Here is a 23,271-nt window from a genome sequence, read left to right on the forward strand (position 1 = left end):
TGTTGTAGCTATACTTTCCTTGTCTCGTTACAGCGCCGTCGTCGAGTTCCTGTTAAAAACACACACACACGCACACGCACGCACGCGCACAAAAATACACAAACGCGCGCACCTCCCCCCCCACCACACACGCACACGCACACACACACACACACACACACACACACACACACACACACACACACACACACACACACACACACACACACACACACACACACGCACACGCACACACGCACACACACACACACACACACACACACACACACACACACACACACACACACACACACACACACACACACACACACACACACACACACACACACACACACACACACACACACACACACATCGCCTGAGAACGTCCTCCCGTCTTCGTGTGCCTGCGGAACACTCACTATAGACACTTTGTCAGTTTTACGTGCTTTTCATATGAATGCTTTCTTTGTGTCATTATTTACCGCTGGAAGGCGCCCTAACGCAGCTGAAAAGAAACGAACGCAGGATGTACGCGGGACACACTAGCCCGATATAGCGACCGTGTAGGCGTCATTTTTTATCCCAGAGTTTCCCTCAAGTATTCCTTGACAAAACCATCTCCCGGGCGCCACAGCTCTCCTTTAAGGGGGCGATGGATCGCGTAGCCCAGTCCCGACTTGGCGAGGCCCAGGAGCCGCGGCGAATCCCAACGGCGTCGCATTCGGCTCTAGCGTGCCATCTGTCACTGTCGAGCTTCCGCCCCACCCATTCGAGGTTGCGCCGAGTTCCTTGGCGACTCACCTACTCCGAGCTCTCGGCAGGATCATTCGTGTCTCTTCCGGCTCACAGGAAATGCGGTGAGATATATACTGCGGCCACCCGAAACAACGGCGCGGTCTTGTTCAGACAGGCCGCTCAGTTAAAGACCTGCGCTCAAATATCTCCACGTTCTTCTCGCTGCACTCGGCTGCTGGCTTCGTCTTTAATAGAGCTGGCCGTCTTGTTCTTTCATTCGCCGCCAAAAAGAAAGGAAGCGGAGTTCTTCTTTGTTGCAGTTCATTTTCTTAGCCTGTGGATGGCTTTGCGGATGGAAAGCTGGCTGCTGGCGGGACCGAAAATGAGTTTTCGACGCGTTCCTATCTGCCTTAGGCATGGGTCCCTTCGTACCTCTCCACACCTTCTCTCCCTCTTTTTTTGTGCTCGCATTTTGCACCCGCAGCAACAACAGTAAGCGTATGCCTGTTTTGGAGGTTTCCCAAAATTATTAGCAATGATACCTGTTATTAAAAAAACTTTATAGAAAAGTTCCCACTTTCAAGTGCCAGGCATAGACTGCAATAGTGTCGTTCGACGAGCGCGGTCGTCTTGAAGTCACTGAGCTCTTAGTATAGCAATTTTGCGATGCTGAACGCAGTTGCTTCCTTTTAACTTGCACTTGCGGGCAAAATACTTTTTTAAGGCACTTTTGCTTTTTGTTCACTGCGCGGCAGTAACAATGGCCATTCAACAATACTGCGGCAAAACTTCCACCTAAGCGGCTCGAACAGGCAGCGCGCATTGGTTGAAATTTAAATGCTGATTGTAATACTGCGACTTCACATTATATCCTCAAATATCACCGAGAGGAGTATTAGATTATGGTTGAGTGGTTGCAAGACAACAAGGCCGCTAACGCCCGTAGCACTTTTTCCTATCCCAATTTGTTTTGAGACGTAAAGCGACAGTTTTTCATTGTTCATGTTTTATCTGTTTCAGATATAGCCTACTGGGTTCGCTGAAAGGCACGAATTTGTGGAAATGACTTGAACCTAGTGGAAGCCTCAAAGGACGAGCTGTCATTTCGATCGGAAGGTGGTTTTGATCTTCTCAGTGCAGCCATATCGTCCTTAGTGTTGGCGTGACGATGGCATCACTGTTGTTGGGCAGCGCCAGATGCTGTCTGCGCGGGCGGTTGCCACAAAAGAGAAGAAACGGCGACCCGAAGGAAATGTCTTAACTCTTAATAGCGGCAGCCTGTTTACTAAAACTAAGTAAAAAGAGCAATTCGTGTGGTTATGAAACTGGGCTGAGAACAAACGCACAAAAAATCAACGAACAGAGGGAGGAGAAATGACAGTAGTGGCCGTTGTTGCGACGTCGGCGAAGCTTCGCTGTAAGTAAGACATTGAAGCGAAGCGGAGATAGATATAAGGGGTCCATCGACATTGGGAAAGCAAAATATGAAAGGGAAGAAGAATAACATGAAAATTGCGGGCGACGCAAACAGCTGCGCGACACGGCTAGCCTTCAAAGAAGTAGGAGAGAGAAGATATACAGAAATGTATATAATTCAAGTAAAGTAAGAACGCGCCAATGGACTGGAGCATCAAGGTTCGAGAATTCCCTGAAGACTGTCAGGCAGGCATGGTCTCAAGCAGAGGCCGTATAAGTTTCGCGGGTGTCCGCCAAAGAAGGAGAGAGTATCGTCATGAAACTCATCACCGTCGTGAACTCAGACAGACGGCTATAAGTGAAAGCAGCTGAGCTCTTAGGAAGTAGACGCACCCCTTAGTATGAGAATGATTCACCCTGGTCGGGGATCGAAGTGCGAGGCTGTGGACGAAAATGAAGGCCTCGCTGCGCAGGCTGAGACAATATTAAGTCAGTGGCACTATCAGGAGGTCGGAACGGTCCACAATTTTAAGCCGTGGCCAGCCAGTGTTTGTCTTGAAGCGTTAGTGTTTGTCTTCAAATTTGCCTGATCAGGTGAGCTGGCAGAGAATGACGGTATGCTGGGTTTCGAGCCCCGGGACACAACTAGCCTTTCTTCGACTTCGTGGTCATTTTTTTAAGAAGCCGAGCTGGTTTTCTTGCCAGCTGTGTGGACACGTTCACGTGTGGACACGCAGAGCCATTGCCTGACGATGCTGTCGCTCGAACTGTGTAATTGTTCTCTCTGTCGCGTAGTTTACGCCTCTTTGCGCCGAAAGGGCCGGTTGTAATTTTGTCGGATTAAATGCACTAGCAGTCTCCCGAAATATATATTCAAAATTTGAGCAATTACGCAAGAAATGAAGATATTGCAGTTCCTCCCAAGTACTTTATTGCCGCATATACACAAGTACCAGTACAATTTCAGTGTTTGGAAGCACTCGTGGAAGTGTTTTTGTCAGGCTCTTTTAAATGATCGATGGCACGCAAACGAGCCTCAGGGATTACCGAAAAGATAAGGGTATGAGCTATACAACAGCCGTATTTGCGAGAGACAGATGCTGTCTCACAAGGACGAGTAATGAACGGGTGCGTTCCGTAGGGGAAGCAACAATGGTCTGTTTTTGAATATTTCGAGAAACTTCGGTCGAATCTGTTCTCTAAGGTCCCAAGAACATCGCAGTAGCGCGTTCACCGTCGTCCTTTGCTTCAATGATCATAGGATAAGGAAATCCAGAGAATGGACGTTCATCGGTGTGCGTTTTCCTATTTCATTTTTGAAATCGCTTGAAACACTCGTGTTTTTTTTTATGGCTACTCACGGCTTTGTTCCAAAAAGCTCGTTTTACGCTTAATGACTCTCGTAGTACACACTGTGAAAAGAGATTTCGCCTTTTTCACGCAGACACTCTGCTCAAGCTCACCTCTCCTCCTATGCCCTCTCCCGAGCTCCACCGGTTGAAAACAAACCAACAGCTTCTACCGCGCATGCGCAGTTCGTGGTGAAGACAGACGTGAGCGACAGATGGCGACAGCTGTTATCACCAAGGCTACTAGTTGGCGGCTCGTGAAAGCGGATCGCACCTTCGTCGCCCACGAGCTTTTGTTTTCAACCAGCTTTATGGGTAGGAGACGAATTTCCGCGCAATCCCCAGAGGAACTTCAATAGCACTTCTGTTGGGCCTAGTTGGTGCATGATAATAGTACAGATGATCGATGTGCGCAAACCACAAACCATTAGACGAACCACGTACACGAGAGAAATTGAAGTTTCGGTCTCGCGTCGTTGCCAGTAATCTCACATGACTGGGTTTTTTTTTCGCTTGCACAGGTGTGGCAAAATGTATATATATGCGTTGGTTTGAGAAGAATAAAGTAGTTGTTAGTGTTGCGCTTGTCCTTGTGTTTCTTTCGTGTACGTGGTTCGTCTAATGTTTTGCGCACATCGATCATCATTATTATTAATGTATTATTATCCCCCGGAGGGCTTCACATATTGTGAAAAAGGCGAATTTCTCTCAAATTCTCTATGCCTTCACAGTTAGTCATACCACCGATTGCGGAGCAGTGGGAGCGCTGCTTGAAGTAAGCACGCGGTATGAACAAACACCGTTTTTCGAAGCAACGATAACTTATAGAGTATAGCGGGCCGAAGAGGAAACCGCCCGCTCCCTCCCTCCCTCCCTCCCTCCCTCCCTCCCTCCCTCCCTCCCTCCCTCCCTCCCTCCCTCCCTCCCTCCCTCACTCACTCACTCACTCACTCACTCACTCACTCACTCACTCACTCACTCACTCACTCACTCACTCACTCACAAAGTTTGACTGCTTTGATGCAAAGCTCCTCACTTCATACTGCTAGATGGCTAAAAAAAAACTGGAGGGTGATTTCTGAAACTTCAGAAAATTATGAAAACCACAGAATGGGTGGGTGGTCAAGTGGCGACTCTAGCGCAGTATGCCGCATAACGCTGTCGACGTTATGATGGATTGCCTGCGCGTTGTTTTGGCATTGCATTTGTATGAACAGATGCCAGCCCCGCACCACCTGGTCGGCATGCACACTGAGTTGGAGGGCCCGTTCACGGCCGGTGTCGCGTGCGGGCTACGCGACAGTGGCATCTGTGTTCGCCTGGAGAGCAGGCCGCGTCTGTGTGCGGATACTGCATCCCCGCCGGGGATGCCTTTCCAAATGACGGCGGCATTCTCAATTCAGAAGCTGCCCGTGCCTAGCGTACGAACCTGCCCACGTTACACCGTGCCTACAATCGGGCAAGTGCGCGCTGCGTCTTGCAAGGACATTTCAACGAGTCTCTGAATATTCGCATCACGTACTTGGGTGACGGCGCTCTTCAATAGGGACAGCGGAGTGTGTTGAATCTTTGTCACCTTCAGCGCATTTTTGTCCATACTGTTGTGGCACCACGAGAATGAAGACGCAGACGAAAAAAGGACAGAACAAGTGCTTACCTCGTCTGAATCTCCGTTCTCGTACCAACTCGCCCAAATTTCCACCTTTTTACGTTTTTGTCTTTGCTGATATGACGCTTTTAGCTTAAACCCACAGTTTCGTTCTTATAAAAGCCTGTTCCGCTACATTTTTAATTTGCGAAAATTTGTCGAATATGTGGACTCGTAGAGTGTTACTTTCCGCTTTCTCTTATCTACTGTTTAGCCCATGTCCAAGCGCTCTGTGAGGCAATTTTTAGCAAAGCTTTTCTTGAGGATGGTGGAAGCTGGCTCTTGGCTTGGCTAATTAGATGTCAGTGATCATCACAGCCCTACTGCTGGTGATCACGATAATAATTACCGAAGATGCTAGCGCAAACAATCATGATGATGGTGATGGAGCTTGTAAAGATAGCCTCGCGTAAGCAAGTAAACACATTGAAGCAGTTCCACTTGATCGGGGGCTGTTTTGGAGCCACACAGGGAGTGAAACCAATCTACGAAGTCATGGGGCCTTGTTCCGTCAACTTTTCAGTTTGTTCATGCACACGTAAAAAGAGCATGCGCCAGTACTTCTGGATCATTCTGTAGCCTCCACTTTGCCGGATGATTGGTGATCAGGCAGCGATTTGCAGCGCTTCGGTTTAATTGCCTATTATCGACGGCAGGACGCAATCACGTTTTGCGGCTGAGTAGCCTTGAGACGCTGCGGACTTTCTCGCTGAATATACCTCCCAGCATGTAACCGCCAAAATGATGTCTCTGAGCCGCTTCCTTGCAAATCGTGACCAAAGTGGCCTGTACTGTAACTGCATTAAATCCGAGGCAAGACTCCATTAAAGAGTCTGAGACTGACGTATACGTTTAACCGCCCCAGCCCCCGTTTCTTTTTACTCGCGTGAGCCACTCAAGCCTAATTTAGGTGTAAGCTGGACTGAAGGGCATAGTGAGGACTACGTCTCGAATCTTGAGTCAAATTACCAAAATTTGGAGGGAAAGTTCGCAGATTCACCGAGGCATGTCTTTTCCGGACTTCGCCATTCTTGGTCCAGCGCAATGGCAGCTAGCGAAGGGTCATCCGCGACAAACTATGCAAGGCCTGCATTTACTAATTTCTCCCTCTTTTTATTTTAATAGCAGTTAAATAATGCTTGAGAGCGATTCTGTCCCTGCAATTTGCACGAGCTAAACTTACAATCACGTGTCGGATTACCGCTTGAGAAGGGGCGCAGAATTGACGCTTATAAAAGGCCGCTGTACATCAGGAGATTGCCATCACGCGACTGCGAACTGGAGGCAACCTTTTTTTTTTTCTGCGCCGCGAGGGAAGCTCTCGCAATTTAACTACTACTTCTCCCATAAAACCCCCGGGTCCGTCGTTCTCCAGCCGTGCCAGCGCGGTGTCGTTTCCAAATCAGCGCCAGGACGGCCGAGTCCGAATCGCGGCTTCAGTCCGCCGCTATCGCATTCGTTCGACCGAGGATTACGGGCGCCAGCCACGCCGGTGCAAGACGACCAGAGACGGGTCCGCCGCGCGCACTCGTAATGCGTCACATTCCAGTCCCGATAGTGGCGAGGCATCCAGCGTTAGCTTCCGCGCACAGCGTCACGTCGTCGCAGCGGCGGCTAGCGAGGGGGGGGGGGGGGGGGGGCGAAGTCCCTTGGGGTGAGCCGAGTCGGGCGCCGATCAAGCGCTTGGACCCGGGCCAAGGCGGCTGCGATTCCGCCTCAGCCGGCTTGCCGCAGCGCTCCCTCAGCGCAGAATAAATGACGCTCGGCTCGGGCGGCAGGAGAAGTTTTCTCGCCGAGCCACCGGAAGGAACAAAAATGTACACGCGCGTACATATCTATATGTAGCTTTTTCCGCGCGCGTTTATATATCTTTATACGCAAGCCGCGGCTTGGAGCGCGTTACAAGGGCGAAAGAGAAGGAGAAATAAAAATCCCAGAGGATAAGCGGGGTGTAATATACAGCCATCTATCTGTCTACGCCCGGAAGAAGAGTGCGCCGCGGTGCCCCGCTGAAAGGTTGTGCTTCGGACATTGTATGCATTTGATGCTTTCGAAGGAAGGGCGGCCCTGCGGCCACGGCTGTTTGCGTAATTGAGTTTACTGGCTGTAAACCGCCGACCAGAACGGAGGGTGATGAGCCGCAAAAAGAGCCGTAAGCGACCTCGGTTCGATTCCGGGGCCCCGGCCTCAAAAGTGGCCGCCGAACGCCGCACGCGCGCTCGCGTACCGCCCTTTCGCTGTGCGCCAAGCGGGTGAAAATGGAAAGTTCGGAAACGAAAAGGAAAAAAAAAAGCTGCCAAAGACGCAGGATATGACAAGAAGGCAGTGCCGAGCAATACCCCGTCTCAAACCTTCTGTTCGGGAAAGCGTTTGTAAACGGCAGATTGTCGCTTTGGCACGCTCGGCGTATGGTTGTCGTGGCGGAAAAGGACGGCCGCGAAGACATGCAACGATGTGATCAAGGAGACTGAAAAAGGCAGAGCGTCTGGACCGTGACAGCTGGCTGTTATTTTCGGAACGAGCTCACATGTGGACGCTCACACGGGCATGGTCAACAGACTGCCTGCATCATCTGGCTACGAATCGGAAATGAACGTGCCTGCATTCAGGCATGCACCCGATCGCGATTAAACGTCACTACAGGCTGTCTGGGCTGACTTCAGTGCGTCTTCCTTCACGTTCGTAGTCAAGAGCAGCCGCCTCACGTGAAGGCTTTCTCCAGTACTTGTGTGCGTAATCTGCGTGCTGCTGCAGCTAGCACATGGCGTTCATGCGCAACCGCTTTTGTCAGGAGTGCGCGAGGGATGCGCTGTGCAGCGATAAGTAAAACCAGAGTCCCTCAATACTTTTACTGGTCATGAAGCTTCGCCGTCACGCTATGGGATAGCTTTGTGCGCTGCCAGCGGCGGCCGCAATGCGGCGCTGCTTGTAGCCGGGGTGCATCGGGGAGGCGAGAACGAAGGCGGGAGCTGCTGTCAGTGCGAAGTAGCGTGGCATGTGAGCTCGCAGTTTTCGGCTTCTCCCTGTGCTGTGTCTTATAAAATGTCTCATTAGCATGAGGAAGAGTGTTCACATACGAGAAAGTAACATGAGGCTTCTGGGTAAAGTTGAGTTAAACATGGTTAAACGGTTCCGAGTTATGTAGCTCTGTCAAGAAAGGCTGCTTGCCGTTGATGACACTGAAACGTCTGCGATGCCTTGTGATGGAGGGCCCTCGATCTGTTCTGCTCAGGTCGCAGCAGTCGGCAGCCCTCAAGGTGTGCAGGCTACAGCTGCGATGGCCTGTGACTTACAGTGCTTGTGTCATTGCATGTCGTGCTTGCTACGGAACGCATTTCTCTACTACTTCTTACTCTTTTCGCCCCCCCCCCCCCTCATCCCCCTCTCTCAGTAAAGGGTAGCCAACCGGAACATTTTACTGGTTAACCTCCCTGCCTTTCCTCTACCACTTAACTCTCTCTCTCTCTCTGTGACGCCTCTGCAAAATAAAAAAAAGATTTGTTTGATTTTTTGCTTTAAATTTGTTGTTCTGCTCTCATAAATAAAACTATTCTCCACATTTTCTTCATCTTTGACGCTGGAAGCGGTTCTGACTTAGTTTACCTTATTAGTGATGGTCTCGGCCATGAAGAAGAATTACTTGATTGTACTGATAAATTATCAATAACAGTTGCAATAACAAACAGAATAAAAGCAGAATGAAAACTACAAAATGCTGTATGACCAATGTTAAACGCAGATGTTGCACGAAGGCGCTGGCAGTGAAAAAAAATCTAAAAAAGCAAGAAATTCATATGAAACAGTACTCGGTCTTAATTGCTTATTCCGGAATTTGCATCACTGCTTCGTTCATATATACTGATTGTAGTTACGAAGAAAATAAATTGAATAAACGGGAAAATAAATATTTACAAATATGCGTCTATATAGGGAATAGCGGACAGTTGCGGTCGTGAGTTGTAACCATCGCACTTTCAGAGGCATTAGGGCCGGTCCGAGCCTTTAAAGTGTCTTGGATCGGCTACAGAAATTTGCATTATATGCTGCAGGAAAAAAAAAATGTTTTATCAACATTGTATATTGCGTAGCATAAATAACTTGCTATTATTGCCATCGAAATTCTCTATCTAAAGCTAGAATTAATAATAAACCCCTTAAACATCGTTTTTCCAAATTTTCTTCAAGTAGCTCGAGCACTGCCACCAGACATACACCTGTCTCCACGCGAGCAGGCACAGCCAGAGGCGTCTGCGCCCATTGCCGGTGCGTGTATGCGCACTGCGCTTCGTACCTTGAACGGCGAACGGACGCGCCAGCCTCACTTCATCGGAAGGGCAGGTGATCATCTCTGTCTCTTAAATACTAGCCAGCAGATACCACGCTGGCGCCTGTCCTGTTTGTTTTTGTAATAGGGACTCGTATTTCGCGAGCGAGGCCCGCTGGCTTGCTGCGCAATCGGTTGCGTTCGAGTTTGCTTAGTGTTACCGGGCTCGCCGGCCGCCAGTGCACTGATAAACAGTTTTATTTTTGTCTGTGCCTTCATCTGCCCGGACACACATCCTTCTCACAGTAGCATCACTCCGAAGATGCATTTATTCGCATTTTTCACTGCCGTCTTAGGCCGCAGAGCGCCAGCGCCGGATCCACTCCGATGCCCCCAGAATGGCGAAGGCGCCCCTAGCGGTCACTCTTGTCCCTATATCAAACTTTCGTGGCAGTTTCATGGCCAGTAGAAGCATTGAGGGACTCTGGTAAAATCAGAGAGGGACTCTGGTAAAATGTACGGCGGCTGCTGGCAAGCGAGATGCAGTGCTCGCATGCGTGCGGTCGTCATAAAGAGTTTTAGTACAGCGTTACGAAATACAGCAGCTGAACAGCTGCTGTTCCGTACACCGATGATTGGTAAACGGTATCTATACACGGTACTGGTATGCAGTATCAGTATACAACCACGCTGTATTAAACCCTCCAATGTCTATACAGCCACACGTGCGTATGAGCATTGCATTTGAAACTGCACAGCGGGGGTCAGTAGTAGTAGTAAGTGTTTATTGATAAAAAATATAATAAAAAGGAAGTTACAAGATTTTTGCTCACCCCGGCATCTGCCATCACTGTGTCGGCGGCACCTGAGCTGGGGCAGCGGAAATAAAGGATAGAAGGCAGTATGAAGAAGGGAAATGAAAGAGGTGAGGGGACAGCAAGAAAGGAATGGCGGTCAGACGCCGCTTCCTCTTTTCTGCCTCTTTTCTTCCTCTTTTCGAGTTTTTGCCAAGTGAGGCGGGCTCGTACACCTTTGAGTGGGCGACATAGCGAAGAAAGTGGACGACGAAAGAAAAAGCACATTACGCATTCAGCTCAGAAGACGCATGACGTTAAGTGCATGACTTATTCATCGAGCTGAGCTGCTAGAACGACGGCAGATAACCTGAGCACATCGATATGAGTGCATTTCGTTCCTTTCTCTGCGTTCAGTGGGACCTCGTGTGCAACAGAAGAGCTCTGGCGACCCTCAGCATGTTCCTCTTCGGGGCCGGTCTTCTTGCGGGGCACTTTCTCTCCGTCCTCGTGTCGCACAGGTAATGTCTCCTCCCAGCGCTATCCTCAATTATTCTTTCTGCACTACCGGCGGATGGAGGCACGTCCAAAGGTCGAAGAACGCAGGCTTCAGAGACGCACTGCATACCATTTGCAGCTGCGGCGCAAGAGCAGGAATTTGTCATTGCAAGAGCGAAACAGTAGTATGTCGGGATCGAGGCTTTGAGGTGACGTCCTGCGCCATAATACCGACGAGGCCTGCAAGAGTTGATGAATTAATTACATGAGACTGCGCCACAGCTGGAGTGAAATGCTTGGCCGTCATGGGTGGGTTGAAAAAATCAACGGGAACAAATAAACAGTTCTTTTCAAAATAGACTCACGCTAAGAAACAGAATATCTTCACGTTAAATTACGAGTCAACAAGTTAATTTAAATTTCTCTACTACGCGGTTTCTGCGAGGAACGCCTAGGTGTGTGTGTGTGTAAGGTGGGAAGGTAATGAGAAGGAGTTAGTAACGCGCCTTCGAAACCGCCCGTAATTGGAATTCTTAAGCTTCGTATACCTTGGAGTACCCAACCAGTGTCTCATTTAAGCACATGGACACAAATGTGTTACGTGAATTGCATGAGTGAACTCGCATTTTTGTCGCTGTTAACACCGTAATACAGGACTGTGCCTGTTATTGACACATCATATTGTTGTTATTACTTAGGAAAGCGAAGTTAAGTGGTAAGCAATAAGAATTTCGTTATTTTATGTTCTCCGGAGCGCTGGCTAATTCAGGGGAATAAGTTACCAGAGCCTAACGCTCCGAAACTTCACTTTCTCTCGGTTATGATGGATAGTAGAGGGCTCTGGATTAAATTCTGCCACCTGGGAATCTTTCACATGCATTAACAAAGCACAAATGCGAAGGTACGCTTCTACTTCCAAAAACTGCAGCCTCACACTAAGCTGCTGGTTTGAGAAGAATGATTCCCCGGTCTACCTTAGGGTATCACCAGAGCGAGCGCTCCATCACACTTGCTCCACGTACCGCAGGTGGGGCCAGCGGGTCTGCTTCACGACCTTCCTGTTCGTACAGTGCCTGTTCGGCATGCTGGCAGCGCTGTCGTCCAAGTTTGTCATGTTCTTGCTGTTCCGAACCCTGGTTGGTGTTGGAACAGCGGGGACGTGGACTTCGCTTTCCATACTCGGTGAGCGCGAATCTTCGGTGGGCCACAAGTGTTTCAACTATAGTCGGATACAGCTTAAGATTGCAGTGCACTTGCGCCCACATTCGGGACCGCCACACATGATTTCTCTGTGCCATAATAGCAGTACGTTAATTTCCTTGTTACCAAAACAAGAAGCTTACCACCAGATGAAAGTTGATTCCCCGGGCTTGTTTGATAGTGAAACTTTAAAAAAGGTGCTTTCTTCTAGTGTCGTGGTTGGTCAGCGGCGTAATACAGGAAGCCCAGAGCCGTGCCCATTCTTACGAACTGCTGTTTTTTTTTTAAAGCTGTATCCTACTATAGGTGCCATACGCGCAGTGTGACTAAGCAGCGCTCGCATGCGGCACAAACATATATGCAGCACTTATGGAGGCCATAACGTTATCGAAATTTTATGAGGCACCCTTCTAGCATTTTGTATAAGGGGTAAAAGTCCACTTGAGGGCATTAGCAAAACACCATGATCATTATTAATGGGGGCGATTTTTATTCAAGCAGCTACTCTGTGTAACGCATAAACTCGCAGGGGCCCAATTTACAGCATATACGATCAGAACGAAACGCAGGCGAGGACAGCAGAGACTCAGATTGAGAGATAAGGATGGGAAGTCCACTGACTCTGATGCGACGACCGCGTCTGGTGGATGTCAGCTATATGTGACTGGAGATAAGTAGAGGGTCCTCATCTCTGCATTGAACTTAACCTAGCTGGTGAACATTTTCTTACTGCACAAAAACTTCATTTCGCATTACGTTACCGAATTGTTTGTTTCTTTGCTCATTGCTTCCTTTTTCCCTTCCTTTCTAATTAACCAACTAAACTAAACTTAACTAATGCGGTAAATGGCACAGGAAGGATACTGTAGTTAAGGGGGAGGTTGGGGGAGGAGGGCTAAAGCCTCTCAATAAACCAAATATAAGCCAACCTTTGAACAATGCAGCCTGCCTCCTTCCCTGCGCATTCCCTCGACGTTCGACCCGCCGATTGGCCGAATGTCGTCACCTGTTTTCGCGTGCTTCTCTCTTGCTTGTTTTGTTGATTCCTCTTTTCCCGCGGTTGCAAGCAACGCGAGCGGCGCATGCAAGCACTGGCATGCAAGACGCGGCTTTCAGGTCACGAAAATCCCCCCAAAAAATTGAATTTTAGAAAACATCAGACTTAATATCTATAAGGTCTTATTAATGAAATCCCGAAAAACTTGCGCTGAAAACAGCCCAAAAGTGACTTCGAAAATATTTTTTGGGTCGTAGGTAGCGAAAAACTGGTTGGAGTTTCCTCGAAAATGGCTGATTTTCAAGTGCGATAGCTGGGCTTTTGCACTGCCGGTCGCGGCAGGATTTCTGTCACCGGAAAACTGATTTCACCGCAGTTCTCCCCCGTTCGGGTTCACGCGTCTACAATACTCCCGCAGCCAAGGACACTGAGCATTACAGTACCGGGGAATTTGGACGGGCATGAACTGCTTGTACAACTTCAGTGCCACATCCTGATTGCTCTGCTTACAGAAAGCGCAGCACGACAATGACTTCACGGATTTTAATGCGGTTTGTTGCATTGTATTCTTCATAAGTTCTTTATGCAGAGACGTTCCTAAATTTCATTACTTTGCATTTTTTATATTCGTTATTAATTGGTCATGACGATAATGAGTGTATTATGTAAGCGTGGATGTAAAATTTTGTATAGATAAACATCATCACTGCATCAGCCATTCCTTTGGGAAAAACTTAAGAGTGACTGCCATGTTTTGTTGTCTTGCCCGCCTTTCTGCAAGTTCGGTATAGCTACGAAGCATATAAATATATATAATTTTAATATTAGTTAGGTTATTTCAGTAAAATTTTGCATTTCAGCAGTGTACTTTCCAAAAGGCGCGCAAAACTTCATTGCTCTCTGTCGAAAAAAAAATCACCTCCGAAATCCGCTTCCCCTATTAAGAGTACACCGGTGCATCATGGTGACAAGGGAGGGTGGTACTTTCCTTTTCGATGACAACCATACTCCTTGCAGTGGTAACGTTTTATACAGACATTTTTGTTCACAATGACGTTAGAGTGAGTTTAAAAGAAAAAAAGAAGCTTTCAAGGCGAATGGAGGTGTAAGGTAGGGGAAATGACAAGCAAAGCATCCAACGTGGGAACTATGATCAAGGTGTCGCCACTGCCACTGCGCTTCCGACAAGCGGTCCCTCGTGCTACGCGCAGTGGGCGACCTGGCGGGCGGCCGACATCGCGCCGGTGCGCTGGTGTGTTTACGGCTGGCGCACGGTCTGGGCCTGCTGCTGTTGGGCCTGGTGTCACTGGCCGTCCGCGGATGGGGGCACCTGGCGGCCGCCACGTCGGTGCCTTTCGTCGCCTTCCTGGTCTACTGGAGGTGGTGCCCGGGCACTCTCTCACTCTTCAGGCCCGCGAGGCGAACACGATGCGCGCGGGTTGCGTCTGCGTAAAGGCCGCGGTACTAATAAGAGCGTCGACGGAGTACCTTTCTGTCGATACATGAATAACTTGTTGCTGTCGTAGGAGGTCATTAAACGGCAGCGTCTCCTTAACGAAGCAAGCCTCGCAGGAAGCCAGAAAAGGCGTGGTGGGCGCGTAGCAGTGCAGTGAGGTACTGTGTACGCCGCCTTTTAATGTCTTTGCAGAAATGAAATGGAGGCTTTAGCTGATACGTTAAATCAGGCGCTTTGAAGATTTCCTACAGCGCGGCTTAATATATCTCGGGTTTAACACACACACACACACACACACACACACACACACACACACACACACACACACACACACACACACACACACACACACACACACACACACACACACACACACACACACACACACACACACACACACACACACACACACACACACACACACACACACACACACACACACACACACACACACACACACACACACACACACACACACACACACACACACACACACACACACACACACACACACACACACACACACACACACACACACACACACACACACACACACACACACACACACACACACACACACACACACACACACACACACACACACACACACACACACACACACACACACACACACACACACACACACACACACACACACACACACACACACACACACACACACACACACACACACACACACACACACACACACACACACACACACACACACACACACACACACACACACACACACACACACACACACACACACACACACACACACACACACACACACACACACACACACACACACACACACACACACACACACACACACACACACACACACACACACACACACACACACACACACACACACACACACACCACACACACACACACACACACACACACACACACACACACACACACACACACACCACACACACACACACACACACACACACACACACACACACACACACACACACACACACACACACACACACACACACACACACACACACACACACACACACACACACACACACACACACACACACACACACACACACACACACACACACACACACACACACACACACACACACACACACACACACACACACACACACACACACACACACACACACACACACACACACACACACACACACACACACACACACACACACACACACACACACACACACACACACACACACACACACACACACACACACACACACACACACACACACACACACACACACACACACACACACACACACACACACACACACACACACACACACACACACACACACACACACACACACACACACACACACACACACACACACACACACACACACACACACACACACACACACACACACACACACACACACACACACACACACACACACACACACACACACACACACACACACACACACACACACACACACACACACACACACACACACACACACACACACACACACACACACACACACACACACACACACACACACACACACACACACACACACACACACACACGCGCGCGCGCGCGCACGCACGCACGCACGCACACACACACACACACACACACACACACACACACACACACACACACACAACACACAACACACAACACACACACACACACACACATTGCACCTGATAGATAGGCGCCTGATTGCAATTAGCGATTTGTAGCCAGCCATTATTAATAACCACATCAGTTTGTTCTTAGTTCGGAAACGCCATCATCACCGCCGCGGTGGCTCAACAATTTTGGGCTATTTCTCGCGCCATTCGAAAACAGCACGCCTGCGGGGAGCGCAACGCGTTGATGCACGTGCCACCACGTGGCATGCTTGCTCCGCCAGCGCTGGAGCAGCGGAGTGGCGAGTAGCGGGGAGCACCGCAGCACAGGCGGGGCATTGATTTTCGCGTGGCACGTGCCGCACGGAACGTCGCGATTTAGGTTCTCATCGTTCGCTTTTTTTTTCTCCATTGTAGGATTCTGCCAAACTCCCCGAAGTGGCTTCTCGCGCGCGGGAAAATTGGCCAAGTGGAGCAGCTGTTGGTCGCCATCGCTCACACGAACGGAAAACAGGTTGATTTCCTGTACGCCGAGAAGGTGGGACGTTGAATGCTTACGGAAAGTTTTTCCCAGTACGCGTTAAATTTCTCCCTCAAAGCCCTTGCGCCAGTTCTTTTTTTTTTCTTTAAGCATATACTGCTATACCTGCCGCTTTCTCTTAACCTGCCTACAACATAACTCACGACAGTGAGTGGAATCCAAAGTAGCAGGTCCTCCCCTGCGATTCCGCACACAGAAGAACGAAGAGCAATAGAATCCGTAACGATCCACAAATATAGTCACCCGTTTCTAAAAAGCAAAGGGTTGTTATATTGACTCCTATATTAGCACTTGTAACAACTCATTGACAACTTCCTGAGTGACCGGCGGGAAATCGCTCCTACTGTGCACGTTGTCTCGTGAAAGCGATTGAACACACCGAAGCCAATAACGCACTCTGTTGAGCGAATTGGTTTATATCTAACAACGTATACAGCAGCAACAACCGCAAGTTCGGAGGCAGAACGGGAATAGACTAAAGTGAATGCCTGCAACTAATTTCATTCAAAACTGGACTGTACTTTTGTTCAAGTAACAAAATACAATTACAGTGTTCAAAAAGCATAGCGTATAAGGCAATGCCCTTTTCTGCCCACTGTTTCTTCTTTGCACACTTGTCTACAGACAAATTTGGGACGCATTATTCACCCAAATATTCTGAGCCTTGTTTCCCATTCTTGTTCGCCCGAAGAGCGACTCGTACTTGCATGAGGAGCCGGACGCGCGAGGGACGTTCCTCTTTTTGCTTAACTAATCTTAAACAGAAGCAGTGAAGAGTACACAGCTGTACTGAGAGCAGAGATGTACTGAAAATTTAATTGTGGACGCACACAATCTAGCGCACTGCTGTGGGCAAGTAATGAATTACGTTTACCTTCAGTCGCAATACATTTCATCTCTAGACAAGAGCGTAAGGAGAGGGTTGCGGGGGAAGGGCTTGCTGCAACTGATTCAGCACTGCGGAATTTTGCCTAGTGGGGCGGATGTTTCAGAATGAAAAAAAAAATTCTGCTGGGAAGAAAAATGCCTATGAAGGCATTTTTCACTCGCAAGAGAAGTTCATTGTTGAAGGTAAATTCATCGAGTTAGTTAGCGTTATAGCCGTGTGATTATGAGCATGAAGTGACAAATATTTTGAGCTTTGTGAAAACAAAAGAAAAAGCACGTGCATTGTTGCATTCGCCATTTAAAGAGAGGTACAACTTGCGGATTTTCTTTCACTTCATTTCTGAGCCGGTTTAACTTCCTGCCTTCTTTTTATACACAACGTTGTGCTTTTCAGGAAAGAAAATCGTTTCCACCAGAGTACAAACGCGAGCTCGGAGGTTGGAGTTTCCAATAATTTACTCGCATCATTTATTGGCCTCCTGCAAGCAAAAGCGTATTATTGCTGGCTCATGTATTGGGCGAAATAGTAGCAGTCGGTGTAAGTGCCTCCACCCTTATCCCAGCGCATTTGTTTCCTTTGTGCCTAGGCCGGCATAGGCACGTTTTCTCTGCGCTCAGTCAGGAAGCGAGGCACACTCAGGAACGGTGATGTTTTTACGTCGGAGCCGCCTTGCATTTCGCGATCGCAGTGGTCGATCGAGCCTAGCTAGTCCTTGTTGTCCCCGAGGCCTTAATATCGGCGTCTCGCATCGACACACTCTTGTTTCCAATCCACCTGCAGGAAGGCACGATGCGCCGGATGATAATGCCGCGACATTTGTGCCTTGCTTCCTCGCTTCAGATGCAGCTGCAGTGGTCTTAGTTGCGCCGGACGTGCACTGTCCCGGAAAGGAGGTCAGGAACTGGTGCGCGTATATTTATGGCAGGCCGTGTCGGCTGCTCAGAAGGCCTCTATTAGTTAACGATGCAATAACCCTAATGTATTTCGTGTATGTATATTCGTATATGTTCAGAGGTATGTATGAATGTATATTCGTGATATGTTCAGAGGTATGTATGAGGCACTGGAACACATCTGCCGCATTTTGTTTATTTCCCATCCTGTGCAAACAGCAGTCGAGTACAAACGGTGCATTTGTTTGCCTTCTGATCAATGATTTGACAATTTGTTAGGCGCGATAACGTCTTTAACCGCCATTAAACTGTTGTTCTAGCCTTCGTGTGCAGCCTTGCCAAAGGGGCTTCACGGAAGCCCCCTGAGCACTGAAGATCTTCACTGAAGCCTGAAAACCCCTTCACCGAAGGGGTTCGAGAGAGTTCCACAGCACGTCTCAGAAGTTCTAAGACCTGCTGGAGGGCTCCCTTGGACCCTGGAAGTTCTCAGGTTAGCAGGAGAGGTCCTTTCGCTTTCGAGAGATATGGAATTTTGCCGACACAAACGGAGCCAAACTGCATGGCCCATAAGCACACCCCATGAACAATATTTTTGTCGAACAGAGCGTAGCTGCATTTTACTCGTTCGACCTTCACAATCTCATTATTTCGTGCCGAAATCTGGTTTGCAGTGGGTTAGGCTGGTTTGCTGCAGCAGCTAACAGCAGCAGTTTTTGTTGTCGTGTGATCCTTTGAGCGCTGTCCCCTTGCTTCGCCCGCAGCTGCGTGCATCCCTGACGCGGATGAGTGGATGCGGCCGCGGCGGAGCGCCAGCGTCGCGAGCCTGCAGTACCTCGCGCGGCTACCCTGGGCCCAGTCTTCTGCGCGCCGGAGAGCGGCCGTCGTGCTCGTTGTCGGGTAGGCGTGGCACTGGGCTCCGCACACGCTTCTCCGGCGTCCGTGCGGGAGCGGCTTCTCTTCGACGCAACCGTCGATGCAACCGGGCGTGAGGCGCGGTGGCGACAGCGCGACGGGCACGGAGATGCCAAGAAGAAAACATGGGCCGGGAGAAGAATGGAGAGCAGTGAACGGGAGGACAGCGCTTACTGACAGCTGCGCCTTTGTGGCCGTCGCGCTGTCGCCATCACGGATCTCTGACAACTTGGCCATTTTTATCGCAGTTGGGTGGGATTTATTGCGATCACTTCTGAATCTGACATTTAGAAGCTCAGAAATCCTAGATGCCGTACAGCGTCTCTTTAGTTTTTTTTTCACTCTGTTTTTTACGCATGGAATGATATAATAGAGACGTTCAATCGATAAAAAAAAAATGAAACGGCAAGGCAGTTGCCAGGGGTATTTTTGCTTCTTACCATTAGAAGCTATTTACGTAACAAATGGTTGCGCGATAAGACGGAACGTTTTACAAAATAGATCAATGGGTGCTAATAAGACGCCACTGCTGTGTCAGTGAAAATTTTGTTTGGGCCGTTGGGAAAATAATCTAATTTTGAAAGGAAAGATATCGGAAACTAAAATGCATCAAGATGATTCGCTCACGACGTCTTCGGCCAGATGGAAATCAAACGCAGTGGCAACACCCGCCGCGGTGGCGCAGTGGCAGTGGAGTTCGGCTGGTGAGTACGAGAAAGCGGGGTCCAATCCCCCCCCCCCCCCCCCCCCCCCCCCCCTCCGACCTCACGGGTGCCAGCCTACTTGCGCGATTCCAGTATACGTAAACAAATCCCGGGTGGTCGCAAATTAATGCGGCGCCCACTGCTGCGTTGACTCTTCTCTCGCTCCCTTTAATCACCTCCCCCCTCAAAAATAAAAAGAAGAAAAATCTTTCTCTTGCCGCGCTTCAGGCGTCCACAGTCAGTGAGACTCTTGCTGCACCTGCACCTTCCCTTTCTTTGCAACGAACCCTCCCCCGTTTCCACATCGGCAACTGCTGGAAAGCAAATTTGAATAGAATGGCCACCAGTATCATATAACGCCGTGGTGCTGAGCACAAATCAAACCACTCATTTGAATGTGTGTCTGAGGGCCTGTGATTAGAAAACTGCTCAGTGTCCATATACGAGGTCTGTAATAAATATAATAAGACCAATCTCATAGCGTTAAATCTGGCGTCACTGTGGTGTTCTCGTTGCAGGTGGTTAGGAGCAACGCTGTGTAATCAAGTTTTGTTTCGATCTTATAGGGTTTAACGTCCCAAAGCGACTCAGTCTATGAGGGACGCCGAAGTGGAGGGCTCCGGATAATTAGACCACCTTGGGTTCTTTAACGTGCACTGAAACAGTACTCGGGCCTTTAGCATTTCGCCTCCATCGAAAGGCGACTGCCGCTGCCAGAATCAAACCCGCATCTTTCGAATCAGGAGCCGAGCATCATGACAACTGAGCCACTGCGGCGGCTTAAGTTTTGTTTCAAATTCGGAGACGATGCGAGTTAAATTACTGCAAAACTTCAGCAGGCCTTTGGAGGCACTACTTTGTCAAGCGTCCGGGCTTTTAGATGGTTTAAAACATTTTCACAAGGCCGAGAACCGTTGCAGATCGCCTTCAGTCAGGAAGGACATCAGAGTAAAAAGGAGACGAAAATATGAAATGAATCAGACAACTCTTGCGATCTGCCCGTCGGTTGCCCGTCAGATAGATTGCAGATGAAGTACGTTTGAACCACACAACTTCTAATCGAATTCTGACCAATTAAAAGGTGATAACAAAAAATACTGTAAAAACGGTCCCAAAAACTTCTCTTTTCATCGAAAAGGCAAGAGGAAGAATGAAGTGTGCTATGGGACTGATGAAAAATGACCGAGTTTTTCTCACAGATGGTACGGGTGATGAAACATGGATATCTGGAAATGATCCAGAAACAGAACTTCCAAGTGGGGAATGGCACACTGCAAATTCACCACTGCCGAAAAAAGCGTGAATGAGGAAGTCCGACATCAAACTCATCATAGTTTGCTTTTAACGCGGAAGCGTTAAGGGTCCCGTGTCGCAGAGAAGGCAGTGTCGTCGTCGGCATCGTTGGCCGTGGGCAAAAAATCCCGATGGAAGCAAAGAACAATTAAATTGCGCTCAGAAGAAAACTGGGTTATTTCGGATGGGAATCAAACTCAGGTTCTTCGAGTTTCGAGATGGGCACGTTACCCATAGGCCACGCAGGCTTTATTTCTACTGCATGGAAGTACAACACTTAGAGGCTTCTATAGCCTTACTTAACCAGGCGGCATCCCGCGAACACGTCACACGTAGTCGCACCAGCATCCTGTTATCACCCTGCTATCACCCTGCTTGCGCATCATATTTTCATGAGAAACGAACATCCATCGAGTAAAGGCGGCCAAACAGGAAGTTGATCCTGCGCAGCATGTACCCCCCGCACCGTAGCACACTGCTCTCTGAACAGATACTTCGATGAACGTGGCGGCTCTGCGTGCCGATCAGTCGTGCGGCTCTTCCACAGGCTAAACAGTCCCATGAGCAGTAAAAGATTAAATGGAACCTTAGAACCTTCCACTTTAGGCAAAAATCTTATAGCATAGGTAGTGATATCAATGTCCTTTTTGAGAGCCCGTTGAAGAATGTCCCATAAAAAAAACGACACTACACAAAACAGAAAGCAATAATCAACAGTGTCTCGCTGCTGAAACAGGCGGCATTCACTGACCATGGTACAAACGTCCCCTTAGCGTGAAGCTACGTTTTGGGCAGGTAAGTCGACATGAAGTTTAAAAAAGAAAGCATTAGCGGCCGATTGAACACACATTCATTGCACCCGCTTTAATACACTGTTGTCAAGAATGGAGAGGAAAGGCTGCCAATACAGCGGCACAGGAAATGGCGTCTAAATCAGAACTTTTGTCATTTGTTTTCTGGAGAAACTGTATTGATACTCTAAGTAAAAAACTGACAGGACGGTTATCACTGTGTAACCCGAGATTCAGCGGCAGCTGTTAAGGTATTCTAGAGAGTTCTTTTTAGTTTTTCTCACATACTCGCTTTTCGACTAGCTTTCCTCTGCAGTACGCTTCTCTAGGCGCGTGGCGGCACCGATGGCGTGGCGGCACCGGGAAGTGCGTTACGTAGCAGCTGCCCCGAAGAGCTCGTGCTACATTCCTCCATTCTCGCCATACTCTCCCTGCTCCTTCCACGGTAACCACCCTCCGGATGGTTCCAGTGGTATTCACCCTTCGATTACGCTTACCTGGGCTCTCACCATGCCATTTTCCTTCCAGAGTAACTATACCCTCATGGCGTTTCCTGTGGCAACCACCCTCAGCTAGCGCCTTGCGCTTTCGCCATACCTTGATCATTCCACAGTAACCATCCTCCGGTTGCAGATTCCTCCGCTGTCGCGTTACCCTCCTCTTTCCACGGTAACCGCACTCCTCATGATTGCGGTGGTAACCACTCACCGATTACGGATTTCGCTACTCACTTCCTACCCTTCTCCTTCCAAGAGAAAGCATTTGACGCAGTGGAAACCTCAGCAGTCATGCAGGCATTGCGGTATTAGGGTGTAGACTAGTCTTATGTTAAAATACTGGAATATATCTATAATAACTGCATAGATATAATAGTCCTTCATAAATCAGCAATAAAATTCCAATAAGGAAGGGTGCCAGGCAGGAGGACATGATCTCGCCAATGATATTCACCGCCTGTTTACAGAAGGTGCTACGAGGCCCGGATTGGAAACAGCTGCGAATAAGAGTTAACGGAGAATACCTAAATAATTTGCAATTCTCTGATGTAATTGCCTTGCTATGTCACCCAGGAGATGAGCTGCAAAACACGATGAATGAGTTAGACAGGCAGAGCATAACGGTAGGTCTCAAAATTAACATGCATAAAACCAAAGTAATGTTCAACAGTCTAGCAAGGAAATAGCAGTTCACAATTGGTAACGATATGCTGAACACTAGTGGTAAGGGAATACGTCTACTTAGGGCAGGTGGTGGCAGCTGATTAGATCATGAGACGGAAATAACTAGAAGAATAA

At 48.8% G+C, this 23,271-nt stretch overlaps 1 pseudogene across 1 annotated transcript in view; it reads left to right on the forward strand.

The window, feature by feature from the left end:
• LOC144136575 (beta-alanine transporter-like) overlaps positions 1-23,271 on the forward strand; it is a 69,321-nt pseudogene that overhangs the window by 16,691 nt on the left and 29,359 nt on the right. The window contains exons 2-6 of the transcript XR_013315637.1: positions 10,606-10,709; positions 11,714-11,868; positions 14,095-14,263; positions 16,371-16,491; positions 19,038-19,173. The product of XR_013315637.1 is annotated as a beta-alanine transporter-like (transcript). The remainder of the gene's footprint in view (positions 1-10,605; positions 10,710-11,713; positions 11,869-14,094; positions 14,264-16,370; positions 16,492-19,037; positions 19,174-23,271) is intronic.

Source organism: Amblyomma americanum, chromosome 1 (assembly GCF_052857255.1).
Source record: "Amblyomma americanum isolate KBUSLIRL-KWMA chromosome 1, ASM5285725v1, whole genome shotgun sequence".
Lineage (NCBI taxonomy): Eukaryota > Metazoa > Arthropoda > Arachnida > Ixodida > Ixodidae > Amblyomma > Amblyomma americanum.